The following is a 20266-nucleotide window of genomic DNA, read 5'->3' on the forward strand; positions in this document are numbered from 1 at the left end:
TCTTCAGTCTTGTAAGAATGTGGGTTTTCTTCTGAGTTTTAGCTGCTATGGGGCTTGCCCCCAGATGAAAAGCCATAAAAATAGCAAACTCATCTACTATCCTTCCTTTCTTCCAAGTGTTGCCTTCCTACCAGTTTCTACCTGCTTTTGATTGCTGTCTTATGCTTTCAGACAGTTGTTTTTTTACATTTGTCCAGCACTTTTTGTTGATATCTCTGTGTGTGGGGTTTGGTCTTATGGGACCATTACCAGAAGTATAACCTCTCTTTCCTAATATTTTATCACTGCAAAATATCACCTCTCACTTAATTGAGGTAACCACTATATGCCCATCCGTAAACCTCTAAGAGTTGATGACAAAGGGATGGAATGAATTTCTGATGTTTGGGGGTTTTTTTGTTGCCAAGGCACAGGGGAGAGGGATCTTCATCCTGGTCAAATAGCAAGCTGTACTTATATTTTATGTCTTTCTCCCCAATAAAACTGAAATTCTTTGTGGCAGAGATCTGTACCCAATTTATCTCTGTATTCCTAGCACCTAGCACAGTGTTTGTTACAACAGTTGCTTGTTATATGTTTGTTGAATAATCAATAAGAATGACTGTAGATATCTCTATCAGCCTGCTCTCAATGGGAGAGGATTCTTTGTTGATCTTTATCATTCTTGTTGCCTAATCAGGACTTACAAATTTATAATGAACTTGTGTTTGTGGACAACCTAAGATCTGTCTTCTATTTTCTATATTAATTTAAAAAATTGTGATATTTGAACAAATAAGACTTTGATACATTTCACAATATGCATAGCTGGTTAAATCTACTTTGTCTTCCTTTTTACATTGAAGTATAGTTGATTTACAATATTAGTTTCAGGTGTACAACATAGTGATTCACTTTTTTATAGATTATATTCCATTTACCAAAGATTTGTTCTTATTTCTCCATTTTATTTCCCCATGTATCAATGAACAAGGGTATATAAGAGACAGGAAGTGAATCATGAGTTCAGATGTGCCAATTGTGGTTTTGATTGTTTTATCAAATAATATGGAAAACCACTTATCCGATTTTTATCTACTGCTGAGGTTAGCATTTCTTACCTCTTGTAGTGTGATGTGTTAGTACTAGTGCATTAGTACTTTTGGTGGTTGAGATTGGTTCCTTTTCAGTTGACATTGTGGTCTAATCAAACATCTGTTTAGATGGTTTCAATTTTCAGCTCCTGGAGATAAATATGAAACCTCAGCATTTTGTATGCAGTTGCATCCCTACTCATCACAGTGTTTGAATATCACTTTGATTCTCAACCACAATATTTGCATCCTATTTTCTTAAAAAAATTTTTCTACTTACTTTAATTACATAAGTAGTATGCCAATATAAATTCCTGGTAAAAAATTTAAAACAATGCTGAGAAATCTCATTTAACCCCGCCCCTCTCTTTGTCCTTGTCCTTTCTGTTATTAGTTTGGTGTGTTTCATTCTAGATCTTTTTCGGTGTAATTACATGCATAGATATGTACCCTTAGCCCAAATATAGCATTATTTTCTGGTTTGTTTTATTACTTTAAGCGCATAAAAGAGATCCTACCATATGTGTCACTTTGTAAATTTTTTACTCAGTTATGTGTTCTGGAAATATATCTATGTTATTACATATAGATATACTTGATTTTATTTAATTGCCCCATAGTATTCCATAGTAAGACTACACTGCAGTTTATTTAGCTATTCCTCCTACCACTGGACATTTTGGCTGTTTCCAGTTTTTCACTGTTTTAACTAGTGTTAAAATGAACAAAGTAGGGCTTCCCTGGTGGCTCAGTGGTTGAGAGTCCGCCTGCTGATGCTGGGGACACGGGTTCATGCCCCGGTCCGGGAAGATCCCACATGCCACGGAGCGGATGGGTCCGTGAGCCGTGGCCGCTGAGCCTGCGCGTCCGGAGCCTGTGCTCCACAACGGGAGAGGCCACAGCAGTGAGAGGCCCACGTACCACAAAAAAAAAAGAACAAAGTAGATCATGCTAGAGGAGACACGGGCAAAATTACTGGACCATAAGTTCTATACATTTTTTACTTTAATATATATTGCCACATTACTTTCCCAAGGGACTGGACCAATTTAAATTCTCATCAACCAGTGGTACAGTCTTACTGTCAATATTTGATAATACCAGATATTTTTTGCTAGGCTGGTAAGTGAAAAATAATATATTATTTGAATTTCTATTCCCTTGATTACTAGAAATGTTGAGCATGTCTTCATACGTTTATTTATTTTTAAATTTTTATTTTGAAATGATTTTAGACTCATATAGAGGTTGCCAAAATTGTACAGAGAGTTCCTGAGTACCCTTCTCTCAGCTTTCCCCAGTATTAACATCTTATATTACCATAGTACAATCATCAAAACCAGGAAATTGACAATGGTATGATACTGTTAACTACAAACCTTGTTTGGATTTCACATGCCCTCACTTATTTTGTGTGTATCTGTAGTTCTATGAATTTATTTCTTGTATAGATTTGTGTATAACAATCACCACCATCAGGATGCAGAACAGATCCATCACCTAAAAAACTGCTTTGAGCTGTGCACTTATAGTCATACCCTCCCCCTACCTCTAACCCCTGGCAATCACTGATCTGTTCTCCATCACCATCATTTCAAGAATGTTACATAAATAGAATCATATGATATGTAACCTTTTAAGATTAACTTGAGATCCATTTATGTTGTTGCATGTATAGTAGTTGCTTATTTTTATTATTGAATAGTATTCAGTTGTATGGTTATACGATAGTTGTTTATGTCTTCATTTGTTTATTGAATACTCATTTTTCTTCTTTGCAAATACCATTTATATTTGCCCATTTGCCTGTTGAGGTCTTTCTCTTTCTTTCTTTGTTTTCTTTATACATTCTGATACTAATCCTTTGTTAAGTGTATTGCAATTACTTTCTACCAGTGTGTCCTAATTAGCTTATCGTGTCCTTTGTGACACAGAAAGTTTTTATTCTTTATAAGGTCAAATGTGTTTTTGGTTTGAGATTTTGTGTCTTGCTTAGCAAGGCTCATGAGCATAAAGTATTCTTCTGTATTTTCATCTGATACTTAAAAACTTTTGTCTTTGTCTAGTTCTGTATTCTGTTTGGATTTTATTTTATTGTGGACTGTGTGAGGTAGAGATCTAATTGTATTTTCTCAAAATGCATAGACTTTTGTCCAAACACATTTATTAATAAACAGTCCATCATTTCCATGCTGATCTGAAATGGTATCTTTATCATATCTGAAGTTATTATACATACTTGAATCGTTTCTCAACTCTTTGTTTTGTTCCTTTGATCTATTCTTATACAATACTTGTGTTTTGATTAATTTATCTTTTTTATAAGAAGTTTAAAATTATTACATTGATTTCCTCTTAAAATTTATTTAAAATGATTATTAATTTTGAATTGGATAGATTTTTATTGTTAATTTCTATATTTATGGCATTATAATCAGACTATGGCTATTTTTTGGAATTTGATGTTTTTGTGCATTATTTGCTGAAGATTTATATTATCTGTTCTTGGAGGAACATTCCCAGTTCTTTATATGTTTGTTATGTCATGGTTCTTAATTATAATATTCAAATTCAATGTATTCTTACTTTTTTTGGTCCAGTTTTTCTTCCACTTTTTGAGAAAACTGTGTTGAAGTATCCTACTATAATTGGGACTTTCTCCATTTCTTCTTATTGTAGGTCCTTAATGCCTTAATTCTATGTTTCAGTATACTGAAAGAACTTTCTTCTGTTTGTTGCCAAAATTCATTTGATGGAAAACCTGACGTGAATTGATGCCTACTGATATACATATTTTTCTTTTTAAAGCAGGTGCATTCTTTTATATTAAGGATTACAAAATTGGTATGTGTAAGAACTCCCTGTGGAACAAGATTAAATATCGCTAAAATATTTCAATAGTTAATCTGCATTCTTGACTTAAAATATTTATAATACAATATTTATATTGAAAAACAATTATAAAAATATTTATAATGCAAAAATATTTATAATACAAGGAAGACCCATATACCCATCACATAACTTAAGAAATAAAAAAATATCAGTGCAGTTGCAGTCCCCTGGAAACCGTATTTTTTTTACAAGACTTAAAACTTCATGTAAATGGTATCCTAGCATATGCATTCTTCTCCAATTTTTTAAAAAAATCAACATTGTAAGATTAATTAAGCTACATGTTGATATATATAGCTCTAGTTCACTCATTTTCCCTTTCTCCTGTTGACGTACAATTGAGTTCTTTCCATTAATTTGCTTATTCCCACATTCCTGGCCCATTCCTTTGGGATAGAGTATGTATTATTAATTTTAATGGTTGCTAAATCTGCTCCCATGTTTAGCCTTTTTTTTTTTTCTCGTTGTTACCTTACATTTAAAAATGAAGGTCTGATTGATCAGCATTGGTAGCTGATTTGGGCTTCCTTTCCTTAATTAAAGTGTGTAAACTTTGTGACTTCTAGGTTATTAATGCCTCACCTCACATCTCAAGAATGCCTGCCGTAGCAGTGAAATCTTTTGTAGTCAGCTGTTCTGTGCGGGATGTTTAAAGGGGTGTTCCTGAAGCCTCTAAGGTTCTCCATTTTTAACTACTCTCCAAAGAAGATTTCTTCTAAATATATGAATCCTCTCCATAATAGCAAAAGAAAAAATTCTGGTTCAGGATCTAATGCAGGATAACTGGTTGCATTTTATTGTTATGCTTCTTTAATAGTGTCTTCTAATCTGGAACAATTTTTTACCCTGTCTTTCATGACCTTGACGTTTCTGATGAGTATACGTCAGTTATTTTGTAGAATTTCATTAAAAATGGAATGGTCTGATGTTTCCCTGTGATTGGATTCAGGTTAATGCATTTGTGGCAGGAATACTGTAACAGTGATGTTGGGTCCTTTTCATTGTATCATATCAGGAGGCACATAGTGTCCATTGTTTTATTATTGGTAATGTTAATTTTGATCACTGGGCTAAGGCAGTATCTACCACGTTTTTCCACTGAGAAGTTATCATTTATTACTTTGTAATTAGGTAATTTCTGGGGAGTTACTTTGAGACTCTGTATATCATAAGACTTTTACTCACGGTTTTGGCAGCCATTGAAGAATTTCTTACCAGTAACAATCACTATGGTGATTGCCAAATAGTGATTTTTGGATTTTGTATATATTATTTGGATTACAGCTTTCCATTCTTACCCATTTACCATTTATTTAAATATAACAGTATGGCTTTTAATTTTCTTCTATGAGTTATAATCAAATAGTATCATTATTTTTTATTCTATTTTTTTAAACATTTTTATTGGAGTGTATTTGCTTTACAATGGTGTGTTAGTTTCTGCTTTATAACAAAGTGAATCAGTTATACATATAAATATGTCCCCATATCTCTTCCCTCTTGCATCTCCCTCCCTCCCACACTCCCTATCCCACCCCTCTAGGTGGTCACAAAGCACCGAGCTGATCTCCCTGTGCTAAGCAGCTGCTTCCCACTAGCTATCTATTTTACATTTGATAGTGTATATATGTCCATGCCACTCTTTCACTTTGTCCCAGCTTACCCTTCCCCCTCCCCGTGTCCTCAAGTCCATTCTCTACATTGGCATCTTTATTCCTGTTGTGCCCCTAGGTTCTTCAGAACCATTTTTTTTCTTTTAGATTCCATATATATGTGTTAGCATATGGTATTTGTTTTTCTCTTTCTGACTTACTTCACTCTGTGTGACAGACTCTAAGTCCATCCACCTCACTACAAACAACTTAATTTCGTTTCTTTTTATGGCTGAGTAATATTCCATTGTATATATGTGCCACATCTTCTTTATCCATTCATCTGATGATGGATGATTAGGTTGTTTCCATCTCCGGGCTATTGTAAATAGAGCTGCAATGAACATTTTGGTACATGACTCTTTTTGAATTATGGTTTTCTCAGGGTATATGCCCAGTAGTGGGATTGCTGGGTCATATGGTAGTTCTATTTGTAGTTTTTTAAGGAACCTCCATACTGTTCTCCATAGTGGCTGTACCAATTCACATTCCCACCAGCAGTGCAAGAGTGTTCCGTTTTCTCCACACCCTCTTCAGCATTTATTGTTTCTAGATTTTGTGATGATGGCCATTCTGACTGGTGTGAGATGATATCTCATTGTAGTTTTGATTTGCATTTCTCTAATGATTAATGATGTTGAGCATTTTTTCATGTGTTTGTTGGCAGTCTGTATATCTTCTTTGGAGAAATGTCTATTTAGGACTTCTGCCCATTTTTGGATTGGGTTGTTTGTTTTTTTGATATTGAGCTGCATGAGCTGCTTGTAAATTTTGGAGATTAATCCTTTGTCAGTGGCTTTGTTTGCAAATATTTTCTCCCATTCTGAGGGTTGTCTTTTCATCTTGTTCATCTTGTTTATGTTTTCCTTTGTTGTGCAAAGCTTATACGTTTCATTAGGTCCCATTTGTTTATTTTTGTTTTTATTTCCATTTCTCTAGGAGGTGGGTCAAAAAGAATCTTGCTGTGGTTTATGTTATAGAGTGTTCTGCCTATGTTTTCCTCTAAGAGTTCTATAGTATCTGGCCTTACATTTAGGTCTTTAATCCATTTTGAATTTATTTTTCTATATGGTGTTAGGGAGCGTTCTAATTTCATTCTTTTACATGTAGCTGTCCAGTTTTCCCAGCACCACTTATTGAACAGGCTGTCTTTTCTCCATTGTATATTCTTGCCTCCTTTATCAGAGATAAGGTGACCATATGTGTGTGGGTTTATCTCTGGGGTTTCTATCCTGTTCCATTGATCTATATTTCTGTTTATGTGCCAGTGCCATACTGTCTTGATTACTGTAGCTTTGTAGTATAGTCTGAAATCCAGGAGCCTGATGCCTCCCACCCCATTTTCTTTCTCAAGATTGCTTTGGCTATTCAGGGTTTTTTGTGTTTCCATGCAAATTGTGAAATTTTTTGTTCTAATTCTGTGAAAAATGGCATTGGTAATTTGTTAGGGATTGCATTGATCTGTAGATTGCTTTGGGTAGTATAGTCATTTTCACAATGTTGATTCTTCCAATCCAAGAACATGGTATATCTCTCCATCTGTTTGTATCATCTTTAATTTCTCTCATCAGTGTCTTATAATTTTCTGCATACAGGTCTTTTGTCTCCTTAGGTAGGTTTATTCCTAGGTATTTTATTCTTTTTGTTGCAGTGATAAATGGGAGTGATTCCTTAATTTCTCTTTCAGATTTTTCATCATTAGTGTATAGGAATGCAAGAGATTTCTGTGCATTAATTTCATATGCTGCTACCAAATCATTGATCATCTCTAGTAGTTTTCTGGTAGCATCTTTAGGATTCTCTATGTATAGTATCATGTCATTTGCAAACAGTTACAGCTTTATATCTTCTTTTCCAGTTTGAATTCCTCTTATTTCTTTTTCTTCTCTGATTGCTGTAGTTAAACTTCTAAAACTATGTTGAATAATAGTGGTGAGAGTGGACAACCTTGTCTTGTTCCTGACCTTGGAGGAAATGTTTTCAGTTTGTCACCATTGAGAATGTTGTTGGCTGTGGGTTTGTCATATATGGCCTTTGTTATGCTGAGGTAAGTTCCCTCTATGCCTACTTTCTGCAGGGTTTGTATCATAAATGGGTGTTGAATTTTGTCAAAAGCTTTTTCAGTGTCTGTTGAGATGATCATACGGTTTTTCTTCTTCAATTTGCTAATATGGTATACACATTGATTTATGTGCATATATTGAAGAATCCTTGCATTCCTAGGATAAACCCCACCTGATCACGGTGTATGATCCTTTTAATGTGCTGTTGGATTCTGTTTGCTAGCATTTTGTTGAGGATTTTTGCAGCTATGTTCATCAGTGATAATGGCCTGTAGCTTTCTTTCGTGGTGACATCTTTGTCTGGTTTTGGTATCAGGGTGATGGTGGACTCATAGAATGAGTTTGGGAGTGTTCCTCCCTCTGCTATATTGTGGAAGAGTTTGAGAAGGATAGGTGTTAGCTCTTCTCTAAATGTTTGGTAGAATTCGCCTGTGAAGCCATCTGGTCCTGGGCTTTTGTTTGTTGGAAGATTTTTAATCACAGTTTCAATTTCAGTGCTTGTGATTGGTCTGTTTATATTTTCTGTTTCTTCCTCGTTCAGTCTCGGAAGGTGGTGCCTTTCTAAGATTTTGTCCATTTCTTCCAGGTTGTCCCTTTTATTGACATATAGTTGGTTGTAGTAATCTCTCCTGATCCTTTATATTTCTGCAGTGTCAGTTGTTACTTCTCCTTTTTCATTTCTAATTCTATTGATTTGAGTCTTCTCCCTTTTTACTTGATGAGTCTAGCTAATGGTTTATCAATTTTGTTTATCTTTTCAAAGAACCAGCTTTTAGTTTTATTGATATTTGCTATTGTTTCCTTCATTTCTTTTTCATTTATTTCTGATCTGATCTTTATGATTTCTTTCATTCTGCTAACTTCGGGGATTTTTTGTTCTTCTTTCTCTAATTGTTTTAAGTGTAAGGTTAAGTTGTTTATTTGAGATGTTTCTTGAGGTAAGATTGTTTTGCTATAAACTTCCCTCTGAACTGCTTTTGCTGCATCCCATAGGTTTTGGGTCATCGTGTTTTCATTGTCATTTGTTTCTAGGTATTTTTTGATTTCCTCTTTGATTTCTTCAGTGATTTCTTGGTTATTTAGTAGTGTACTGTTTATCCTCCATGTGTTTGTATTTTTTACAGATTTTTTCCTGTAATTGATATCTAGTCTCATAGCGTTGTGGTCAGAAATGATACTTGATATGATTTCAGTTTTCTTAAGTGTACCAAGGCTTGATTTGTGACCGAAGATATGATCTATCCTGGAGAATGTTACATGAGCACCTGAGAAGAAAGTGTATTCTGTTCTTTTTGGTTTGAATTTCCTATAAGTATCAATGAAGTCCATGTCATTTAATGTATCATTTAAAGCTTGTGTTTCCTTATTGATTTTCATTTTGGTTTATTGTCCATTGGTGAAAGTGGGGTGTTAAAGTCCCCTACTATGATTTGTTACTCTCAATTTCCCTTTTTATGGCTGTGAGCAGTTGCATTATGTATTGAGTTGCTCCTATGTTGGGTGCATAAATATTTACAACTGTTGTATCTTCTTCTTGGATTGATGCTTTGATCATTATGTAGTGTCCTTCTTTGTCTCTTGTAATAGTCTTTATTTTAAAGTCAATTTTGTCTGATATGAGAATTGCTCCTCCAGCTTTCTTTTGATTTCCATTTGCGTGAAATATCTTTTTCCATCCCCTTGCTTTCAGTCTGTTTTTGTTGCTAGGTCTGAAGTGGGTTTCTTGTTGACAGCATATATGTGGGTCTTGTTTTTGTATCCATTCATCCAGTCTATGTCTTTTGGTTGGAACATTTAATCCATTTACATTTAAGGCAGTTATCGATATGTATGTTCCTATTACCATTTTCTTTATTGTTTTGGGTTTGTTATTGTAGGTCTTTTCCTTCTCTTGTGTTTCCTACCTAGATAAGTTCCTTTAGCATTTGTTGTAAAACTGTTTTGCTGTTGCTGAATTCTCTTAGATATTGCTTGTCTGTAAAGGTTTTAATTTCTCTGTCAAATCTGAATGAGATCCTTTCTGGGTAGAGTAATCTTGGTTGTAGGTTTTTCCCTTCATCACTTTAAATATGTCCTGCTACTCTCTTCTGGCTTGCAGCGTTTTTGTTGAAAGATCAGCTGTTAACCTTATGGGGATTCTTTGTATGTTATTTGTTTTTTTCCCTTTTTGCTTTTAATATTTTTTCTTTGTATTTAATTTTTGATAGCTTGATTAATATGTGTCTTGGCGTGTTTCTCCTTGGATTTATCCTGTATGGGACTCTCTGCACTTCCTGGACTTCATTGACTATTTCCTTTCCCATATTAGGAAAGTTTTCAACTATAATCTCTTCAAATATTTTCTAAGTCCCTTTCTTTTTCTCTTCTTTTTCTGGTACCCCTATAATTTGAATGTTCCTGTGTTTAATGTTGTCTCAGAGGTCTCTGAGCCTGTCCTCAATTCTTTTCATTCTTTTTTCTTTATTCTGCTCTTCGGTAGTTGTTTGCACTATTTTATCTTCCCGGTCACTTATCTGTTCTTTTGCCTCAGTTATTCTGCTATTGATTCCTTCTGGAGAGTTTTAAATTTCATTTATTGTGTTGTTCATTATTGTTTGTTTGCTCTTTAGTTCTTCTTGGTCCTTGTTAAACATTTCTTGTATTTTCTCCATTCCATTTCCAAGATTTTGGATCATCTTTAGTATCATTACTCTGAATTCTTTTTCGGGTAGACTGCCTATTTCCTGTTTATTTGTTTGGTCTGGTGGGTTTTTACCTTGCTTCTTCATCTGCTGTGTGTTTCTCTGTCTTCTCATTTTGCTTAACTTACTGTGTTTGGGGGTCTCATTTTTGCAGGCTGTAGGTTCATAGTTCCCGTTGTTTTTGGTGTCTGCCCCCAGTGGCTAAGGTTAGTTCAGTGGGTTGTGTAGGCTTCCTGGTGGAGGTGGGTGGTGCCTGTGTTTTGGTGGATGAGGCTGGATCTTGTCTTTCTGATGTGCAGGACTGTGTCCGGTGGTGTGTTTTGGGGGTGTGTGTGACCTTATGATTTTAGGCAGCCTCTCTGCTAATGGGTGGGGTTGTGTTCCTGTCTTGCTAATTGTTTGGCATAGTGTGTCCAGCACTGGAGCTTGCTGGTCGTTGAGTGGATCTGGGTCTTAGCATTGAGATGGAGATCTTTTCCAAAGATCTCGGAAGAGCTTTCACCGTCTGATATTATGTGGAGCTGGGAGGTCTCTGGTGTGCCAGTGTCCTGAACTTGGCTCTCCCACCTCAGAGGCACAGTCCTGACACCTGGCTGGAATGCCAAAATCCTGTCAGCCATAGGGCTTAGAAGAAAAGGGAGAAAAAAGAAAGAAAAAACAAAAAATAAAATAAAGTTATTAAAATTTTTTAAATTTAAAAATTATTAAAAATTAATAAAATATGTAAAAGTAATAAAAGAAAAAACAAAGAGAGAGCAATCAAACCAGAACACACATCCAGCAATGATAACAAGTGGTAAACACTATGCTAAAACAAACAAACAAAAAAACAGACAGACAGAACCTTAGGACAAATGGTAAAAGGAAAGCTATACAGACAAAATCAGACAAAGAAGCACACCCATACACACAAAAAGAGAAAAAGGAAAAAAAAAATATATGTATCTATATAAAAAAAAGGAAGAGAGCAACCAAATTAATAAACAAATCTACCAATGATAATATACTGTAAATACTAAACTAAGATAAACATAAAACCAGAAACAAATTAGATGCAAAAAGCAAACCCCATGTCTACAGTTGCTTCCAAAGTCCACTGCCTTAGTTTTGGTTTGATTCGTTGTCTATTCAGGTATTCCAGAGATGCACGGTACATCAAGATGTTTGTGTAGATTTAATCTGCTGCTCCCGTGGCTGCTGGGAGAGATTTCCCTTCCTCTTCTTTGTTTGCACAGCTCCTGGGGTTTAGCTTTGGATTTGGCCCTGCCTCTGCATGTAGGTTGCCTGAGGGCGTCTGTTCTTCGCTCAGAGAGGACCCGGTTAAAGTAGCAGCTGATTAGGGGGCTCTGGCTCACTCAGGCCTGGGGGGAGGGAGGTGTACAGAATGCGGGGCGAGCCTGTGGTGGCAGAAGCTGGTGTACCGTTGCAACATCCTGAGGCGCGCCGTGTGTTCTCCCGATGAAGTTGTCCCTGGATCACAGGACCCTGGCAGTCATTATTTATTTTGATGCACCAGCTATCTCAGATTTGGCTAGTGCGATCCTCTTCAAGCTGGTTCTTTTGTACTTTTGTCAGGTCCCCATCATTCTTTGAACTTATCTTTATACAAGAAGATGTTCCAGGCCTATTCTATTATTTCCTGCCCCAGTTTCATAATTGGTTGTGCTCAGTGAGCTCTGGTCGAAAGGGTTGTTGTAAAGGAGGTACAGTATCATATTAGTAATAGGAATGATTCAGGTGTGAGGGAAAAAATGGTGAGGTAGGAGAGAGAAAGGAGAATTACTGGAGTGATATCCTTGAGAAGGTGGAAGGAGATAAAGTTTAGTTTCTAAATAAAGGGGCTAGCCTTAGCATAGGAGCCCAGACAGGTTGTCCATAATAATATGGGTAAAGGCAGAGAGTATGGGCACAAATGCTATTGGGTGAGTAGATGTGGTAGCTTATGGCAATTTTCTCCTTGTTGCTTTTTTAATTTTCTCAGTGAAGTAGAAGCAAGGTCATCTGAGCATGAGTTTGGGGAGGGAGTGTGTATTAAAAGTTTGAGGATAGAGGAGAAGGTATAGTTTTCTAGGAGAATGGTAGAATGAAAGGAAGTAAGATTGCCAGGCAACATTAAGTACCTACTTGAAGTTAAGTGTTCTAAAGTTCTTAATCTGTGTTGAATTTGGTGCTTCTCTTCTTCTGAGCCTTGGTGTTTCTCAGGGGTTTGGGTATTCTTGATTTTCTGGTCCTTTGTATTTAAGGATCCTACTCACCTTTCTGATTTGTTTACAGTAGTCTGCCTCCCTCCAGTCTTGGCAGAGGAGGGGCAGGTTATTGAGGGAGCATATTTTCTTCAGTTGTCACCTGTAGATCTGTCCTTCCTCCCAGGCTACAGCTTGAGTTTTTTGGGCAAATTTCATTGCTGCTCATTACTTAGCACAACAGCGGGTTGGGGGTGGATAGAATTGCCCAGTTGCTCTTCATTTACCTTCCCATTTGATGAATTGATGAATTCCTCAAGGCCACCTCATGCTTCTGGTGTCTGTTGAGTAGGTTTGGTGCTTCCCAAATCACTCCTAACTTTGTAGTAGTTTTCTCCTATATGTATATGTGTTTGAAGCTTTGGTTTCTGTAGATTCTGTTTCCCTATGGATGTGATCTATTGGTTTCTGTTCCTTTGGAGATTCTCCACCATTTACGAGTTTTTCTGAGATGTTATGACTTTATTCTTCTAGTTTTTTAAAAACATCATTTCTGTTGCTTTTCAGAGTGGATGTATGTGTTCATTGTTACTGTATTGAATCAGTCTCTTAGAATTTTTTATCTGCATGAGTAATGTGGATTAACATTTTAAGGGAAAGGTCACTTTGTGATTTTTGTTGTTGCAAACATTTATCATTGACAACTACTAGCAGGGGTTTCATTCAGGTTTTTGTTGATTTTTTTTTTTTTAAAAAGCAGTGACAGGATTGGCCAGATTTCAGACTTTGAATGCATCAGGAGTCATTGAAATGATACCATGTATTAATTGTTTTCACAGATAAATCTACGTGTTAGCATATCTGAGCTGTATATTTGTAAGATTACTCTGGAAGTTGTGATTCTTATTAGCATTTCCTCTTTTACTACTGTTTCATAGCTGATCTTAATGGAGTCATTATAATTTTCAGCTCTGGTTTCTTAATCAGTGAAATAATATATTTGTTTCAGTCTTCAGTCAGGTGATTTTAATTCTAACCATAGTATGTTTAAGACCCATAAAGATAGTTACTGAAGGTATCAGTGCCTTTGAGATGTTTACCTTCTCTTTTGTTATATTTCTATTCTTCTAGTGCTTTCAGGACAGTGTAGAAACTATATGAGGAATGGATTCTGTTAATGTGTATGATGCTGATGTTAACTGGCAAAAGATTCTCCAGTGTTCGGTTTGTTCAAAAACATCCACGGGCCTACTGTGTATGCATATGATTAAAACAATCAACAAGTTTATTCTGGTAGAGACAGTTTTAATATGTTATGTAATCAGTTTCTAAGGTATTCGAAAGAATAAATCTTATAGTTAGAGAGCTGACATTGAGGACCTACTATATATCAGCAGTGTCATCTCATTAAATCTATTCATTGTAACTTCCTCTATAAAGAAGTTAATTCCATTAAATAAAAATGTTTGTGTAAAAATTGATAATTAAAGTTATTTCTTTCCCTGGAGAGAAAGATTGTGGCTTCCAGGGTATCAGACCATTTATATAAAAACGGTATTTAGTGCAATGTTGTATTTATGTGAAATTACTTTCCTCTAATTGAAGGGAAATTGGTCTAAACAGTGGGTGTATTTGCTGAACATTGTCAAAAAATGTTCCCAAAAGGTACGTATTGCTTAGTATATCTTCATAATGTTGAAACTGGTAATGTTGAGGACATTAGTCATTTGGATTGATTTACAGCCACATTATTCAGCCTTTGCCCTTTTGTAATGTAAATTAGTTGGAAATATTGAGGATTTTGAAGGGATGGGAACCTTTCAGGTTGATCTCATTCTCCAGGAGGGAACCGCCCTACGAAATTGCAGCACCGTCGAAATCTTCGATTTCGGAGGTTGGTGGAAAGAGCTGAGAGGCTGATTATCTGTAGATTACTATTATATAAGGTATTTAAGGAAAAGGCAGACTACTGTTTTGGGGGGATAGCAATTATGAAAGTTTATCATACTATGCATGTTATGTTTTCAGGGTTTTGTTTTGTTTTGTTTTGTTTTGTTTTGCGGTACGCGGGCCTCTCACTGTTGTGGCCTCTCCCGTTGCGGAGCACAGGCTCTGGACGCGCAGGCTCAGCGGCCATGGCTCACGGGTCTAGCCGCTCCGCGGCATGTGGAATCTTCCCGGACCAGGGCACGAACCTGTGTCCCCTGCATCGGCAGGTGGACTCTCAACCACTGTGCCACCAGGGAAGCCCTGTTTTCAGATTTTATGTGTACATCCAATTTTAAAACACAGTTTTAACTATTTGAACTTAATACTGATTATTGGTTTTAGTATACAACACCAGTATTTATACCACAAGTTCCCTATTCTTGATTCTTAATTTTGGTAAGTACCTATGTAGTTTGAAGAATGGCTTTGTGTAATTTTTCAAGGTTACTTGGGTGTACAATTTTTAATTCTTTGGGTATCTGAAACTGACCCTTTGTTTACATTTATACATGAAATATAACTTGGCTGAGTACACAAAAAATCAGTTAACAACCTTTTCTTTATATCTACAAGATATTTTGTTCTTTTGACTTAGAGTTAATGCTGCACAAGAGAAACCTAAAGCCAGTCAGATTTTTGCTTCCTTTTTCCTAAGTGCTTATAGGTGGCATTTTTTTACTCTCATAAGTGAAAAATTTGGTGTACATCTTTTATATGTCTTGGTATGGATATTTTATTTCCTCATATGAAAATAGCTTTTTATTTAAATAATTTTATTTATTTATTGGCTGCGCTGGGTCTTCATTGCTGTGCGCGGGCATTTTCTAGTTGTGGCAAGCAGGGGTGACTCTTCGTTGCAGTGCACGGGGTTCTCATTGGGATGGTTTCTCTTGTTGTGGAGCATGGGCTCTAGGCGCGCGGGCTTCGGTAGCTGTGGTGCATGAGCTCAGTAGTTGTGGCGCATGGGCTTAGGTTTTCTGCAGTATGTGGGATCTTCCTGGGCCAGGGATCAAACCCGTGTCCCCTGCAATGGCAGGTGGATTCTTAACCACTGGACCACCAGGGAAGTCTGAAAATAGCTTTTCAAAAGTAACTTTTATTCTTATAAATCCTCTTGAAAATACAGAAAAGTATAAAGAAAGTAAAATTACCTGTTATCCCACCTCTGAGAAATTAAAACCTTTGAAAATTTTCAGACATTTCTCTATGCATACACATTTTTTAGTATTTATTTTATCAGAATTGGATCATACCAGCTTTTTAAAAGATTTCTGTTTTTTAAATTGAATTATATAAGGCATATATACATTGAAGTATCCAAATCTTAAATGTGCAGCTTGATGAGTTTTTACATATGTATTCCTCTGTGAAATGCAAATGAAGATATAGAGCATTTCCAGCTCCCTAGAAGGTTCACTGACATTCATCCACATTGTTGCATGTATCAGTAGTTCGTTTCATTTTTTTTCTATGAGTTGTTCAGTTGTAGAATATACCACAGTTCAGTTATCCAGTCTGTTGATGTATATTAAGATGGGGATTGACATATATATACTAATATGTATAAAATGGATAACTAATAAGAACCTGCTGTATAAAAAATTACATTAAATTAAAAAATGATTTGTTCTAGCTTTTGGTTCTTATAAAATAAAGCTACTGTGAATGCTCCTGTATGTTTGTAGACACACCTGTAGACACCTGCATTCATTTCTCTTGTGTATGTACCTAGGAGTGGGATTGCTAGGTCACAGGATAAAGGTATGTTTAGCTATACTAAATAATGCCAGACAGTTTTCCAGAGTAGTGGTCCATAATGCATTCTCAGCAGCAATGTCAGAGAGTTACAGTTATTCCACATCCTTATCAACACTTAGTATTGTGTGTCCTTTAAATTTTAGCTGTTCTGGTGGATGTGATGTGGTGTATATTGTGGTTTTAACTTGCATTTCCCTGATAAGTAATGATATTGAGCATCTTTTCATGTAATTATTAGAGATTCAAATATCTTCTTTTGTGAAGTGTGCCTAGTCAACTCTTTTTTTTTTGAGTTGTTTATCTTTTTCTTTAGTCTGCTTTAATCTCAACCAGTTCTTCAGGCTTTGTTGTTCTTTACAGTGTTGAAATGCAGAGGCCAGTTTTTTATAGAATGCCTGTCATTTTAGGTTTGACTAAAGTTTCCTCATGGTTAGAGTCAAATCATGCGTTTTTGGCAGGAATACCATGTAAGTGACATTGTATTCTTCTTAGGACATCTTGTTAGGAGGCATATTGGTGATGCCAATATTGGTGATGTTAACTTTTATTACTTGTTTTAAGTAGGACCTGCCAGGTTTCTCCACCATAAAGTTGCCATTTTTTCCTTTATAATTTACGGGTTATTTGTAAGGAGATATTTTGAGACTCTGTAAATGTCCCTTTCCTCATCAAAACTTTCACCCATTAGTTTTAGTATCTGTTGATGATTTTCTAAGTTCATCATTCCTCCTTATATTTATTAGTTGGCCTTTCTCCTTCCTTTACTTATTCAGTCATTCAGTCATTTGTTCATGTCAGTATGGATTCATGAGGCTTTATTTTATTTAATAGAGTGTGATATAATATTATCATTATTTATTTTGATGGTTAAGGTGCCCCAGATTTGGTTAATGGGGGCCCATTCAGGGTGGCTCTTGTGTATTTTTGTCATATCCCCATTATTCTTTGAGCACTTCCTTACTTTCTGGCATAGCAAGATATTCCAGGCTCATTTTGTGCTTTCCCTTCCCTAGCCCTGGAATCAGTTATTTCTCCATGGGGCCCTGATTCCTTTTAGTGAGGAAGGTAATTTAGGAACCAGAATTTGGATGTTGGGTGTGTTTGATGGTACATGGGAGTCATAACTTCTAGGGTTCTCAGTGGACAGATGAGAGTGTGTGCGTGCATGCTTGTGTGTGTGTGTATTTCAAACTGATACCTCCAGCCCATTTTGCTTTTGACTTTGTGTTCTAGGGAAAAAAAAATTTTTGGTATGTTTCTCCAGTATACACCCAACATCTCCACTTTATTGTATAATAGGCATTTCAAATTTAATACGTCCAAAGTTAAACATTTTTTTGCACTCCCCTCCCACCACCACCTGAAGCCTGTTCTTTCCACAGTTGTCTTCTTCTCAGCAAATAGGAACCCTGTCTTTCTTGTTACTCAAGCCATATATCTGTGGCCATCTTTTATTCCTCTCTTTCTCTCATATCTGACTTCAGATCATCAGAGAGTCTTTTGTCTCTTCCTTTAAAATACATCTACAACCTGACTACTTCTCACCACCTCCACCATAATCACTAGCATAATGATAACCATGCTAGTCTAATTTCTTTCTTGAATCATTGCATTAGACTTCTAACTGTTGTTCTTCCTTCTGCTTTTGCTCTTTTATACCCTTTTTCTCATTATAGGAAGCAGAGCGATACTTTCAAAAAATGCAAGTCAGATCATATCTGAACCCTACCCCAAACCTCACATTGCCATCTCACTCACAGTAAAAGTCATAATACTGTACTTAGTGGCCTGAAAGCTCTATAGGATCTGGACTTCCCTGCCCAACCCTCTGACTTCATGTAGATTTTCTTTGAATTCTGTTGTCCTCTTGAGTGATAATTAAATTCTTTCACAGATCTATAGCTTGAGGACAAGGAGATGTACACTTTCTGTGTATTAGTAGGTATTGATCTATTGTAGTTCCTCTGTGCTGAGGTGTGGTTTACTTTTATCCCCATAATGAGTTCTCTAATGCTTGTAATAATCAAATATATTAAAGACTACATTCTCTAACATGTATGGATACCAAAATTTTTCCTTTCTGTATCCTTGCTGAGTTGGCTTTACTTGTGAGGACTCTTCCTCCTAGAAAGCCAGATGGCTCAGTTAGTCTCCTCCTTTTTATCTCCAATATGAATTCTCACTCCTACCATTAAAACAAATAAACAAACAAACAAAAAACAATGTTAGTTGCTCTCTCCAAATAGCGATAGAAAGCTTAGAGGAGCTGAGACAAGAGTAGTGCATGATCAATTTGCTGGTTGATACAGACTCGCGATAACTCAACTAACAGCAGATATCAAGGGGGAAGTATGAAGTATAAGTCTCATTTGAGTTAGGTTCCCTTTCATGAGGTGATCTCTAGAGAGGTCCGGGAGTGAAACCTGGGTAATGTTTTCTTCAATCCAGTTCTACATGCCTTGTAATTAATGAAATTTCTTCCTAGTTTCTGTTACTCTTGTCTGTCAGTCTTTGTGGTGCTGGTGTGTTTTCATCTTTTTTTTATTCCTGCCTGTTTAATAGCCTGGGTGTCATTATGTGAGTTTATCCAAGGAACTGTGCTGTGTGTGGATCAGTTATTTCTTAGGGTAAATTTCATTATTCGGAATCTTGGCTTGGCCAAAAATTGGGCTTAGATAAGCAATGACTTTATAGGTGCAGGGTTCTTTATAAATATAAAAATATGGAAGTGGGCGTCATAACACAGTGATAATTTTCTTTAATTAAATAAGCAAAAATTTCACTGTTAAACAGGTATATACAACATACATATAGGTTTGAGCTACTTTATGTCTTTAGTTAGACCTGAATTTGAACTCTGGCTCTTTGAATTGTTTATTATGTGATTTGAAGCAAGTTATTTAATTTCTTTTAGTTTAGGTTCTTTTTATCTGTAAAACGAAGTTTTAAAATGCCTCTTTTGCATTTGCAACTTACTTTGAAATGCATAAAAAATAAGATGGATTGATGGATATACATGTGATAATGCAAATATAATAAAATGCAATAGACTGTGGGTGGTGGATATATAGGTTTTCACTGAACAATTCTTCAGCTTTTCTGTATGTTGGAAATTTTTCATAATGTCAGAAAAAATGCCTATTTTGTAGGCTTTTTAGGAGTAGATGAGGTACATGTGAGAAGTGCCTGCCATGTAATAAGTGCTCAAGAAATAATGGTTGTTAAAAGCACTTCGTGGAAGAGACATGTTTTGTAGTGTTAGTAATACAATAAGGCAGTTTATAAAATGTTTTAAAATACTTCCCACTTTTACTGCTCTCCTTCACTCCAGAATAACCGAGTAAGAATTTCTGGAATGTGCTTGAGCTTGCATTTTCTTTCCTTCTGTTTTCTTTTGTCCACTTTTTCCTCCCCTATTCCTTTGCTTCCCTTAAGATTATAAAGTGCATCCAAGGGCTAAGAACCACTGATGGGAGGAGGGCAAGTAATAGTGAAGTAAGTAAAGGAGAGAGAAGGGTTAGGAACTAACAGAAAAGCTTCTGTGGTATGCACAAGGGGTCTCTGCTCTTCAGTATTCTTTGGGGTCATTTGTCTATTCATTAATTTTCTTTCTTTCAGTTTTTGCCTCCATCACTTATAGCCTCAGCTTCCTCATTGGTAAAATGAAAGTAATAATACCTACTGCTTAGAGTTATCATAAGGGTTGAATTTAGTTAAATAATGTATATAAAGTACTTAGCATTTAATAAATGCTCAATAAATAGTGGTTGTTTTGTTGCTATAATAAAAATAAAAACAATAATAAAATGAGAACATTATAATAGTGAAAGGCATTATTGAGCAGCTGTTCCTATTTCAGGTATTGGTTAGGCATTGGGAATATTGTGATAAATCTTACAGATACAGTCTCTTCCCTCAAAGAGCTCACAGTATCATGGGTGAGAAAGATCAAGAAACGAGTTCAATCACTTT

At 35.9% G+C, this 20266-nt stretch overlaps 1 protein-coding gene across 2 annotated transcripts in view; it reads left to right on the forward strand.

The window, feature by feature from the left end:
* The window catches only part of WNK3 (WNK lysine deficient protein kinase 3), a 148034-nt gene that overhangs the window by 55760 nt on the left and 72008 nt on the right, over positions 1 to 20266 (forward strand). The gene's annotated exons all lie outside the window — the stretch shown is intronic.

The sequence above is a fragment of the Delphinus delphis genome, chromosome X (genome assembly GCF_949987515.2).
Source record: "Delphinus delphis chromosome X, mDelDel1.2, whole genome shotgun sequence".
Classification (NCBI taxonomy): domain Eukaryota; kingdom Metazoa; phylum Chordata; class Mammalia; order Artiodactyla; family Delphinidae; genus Delphinus; species Delphinus delphis.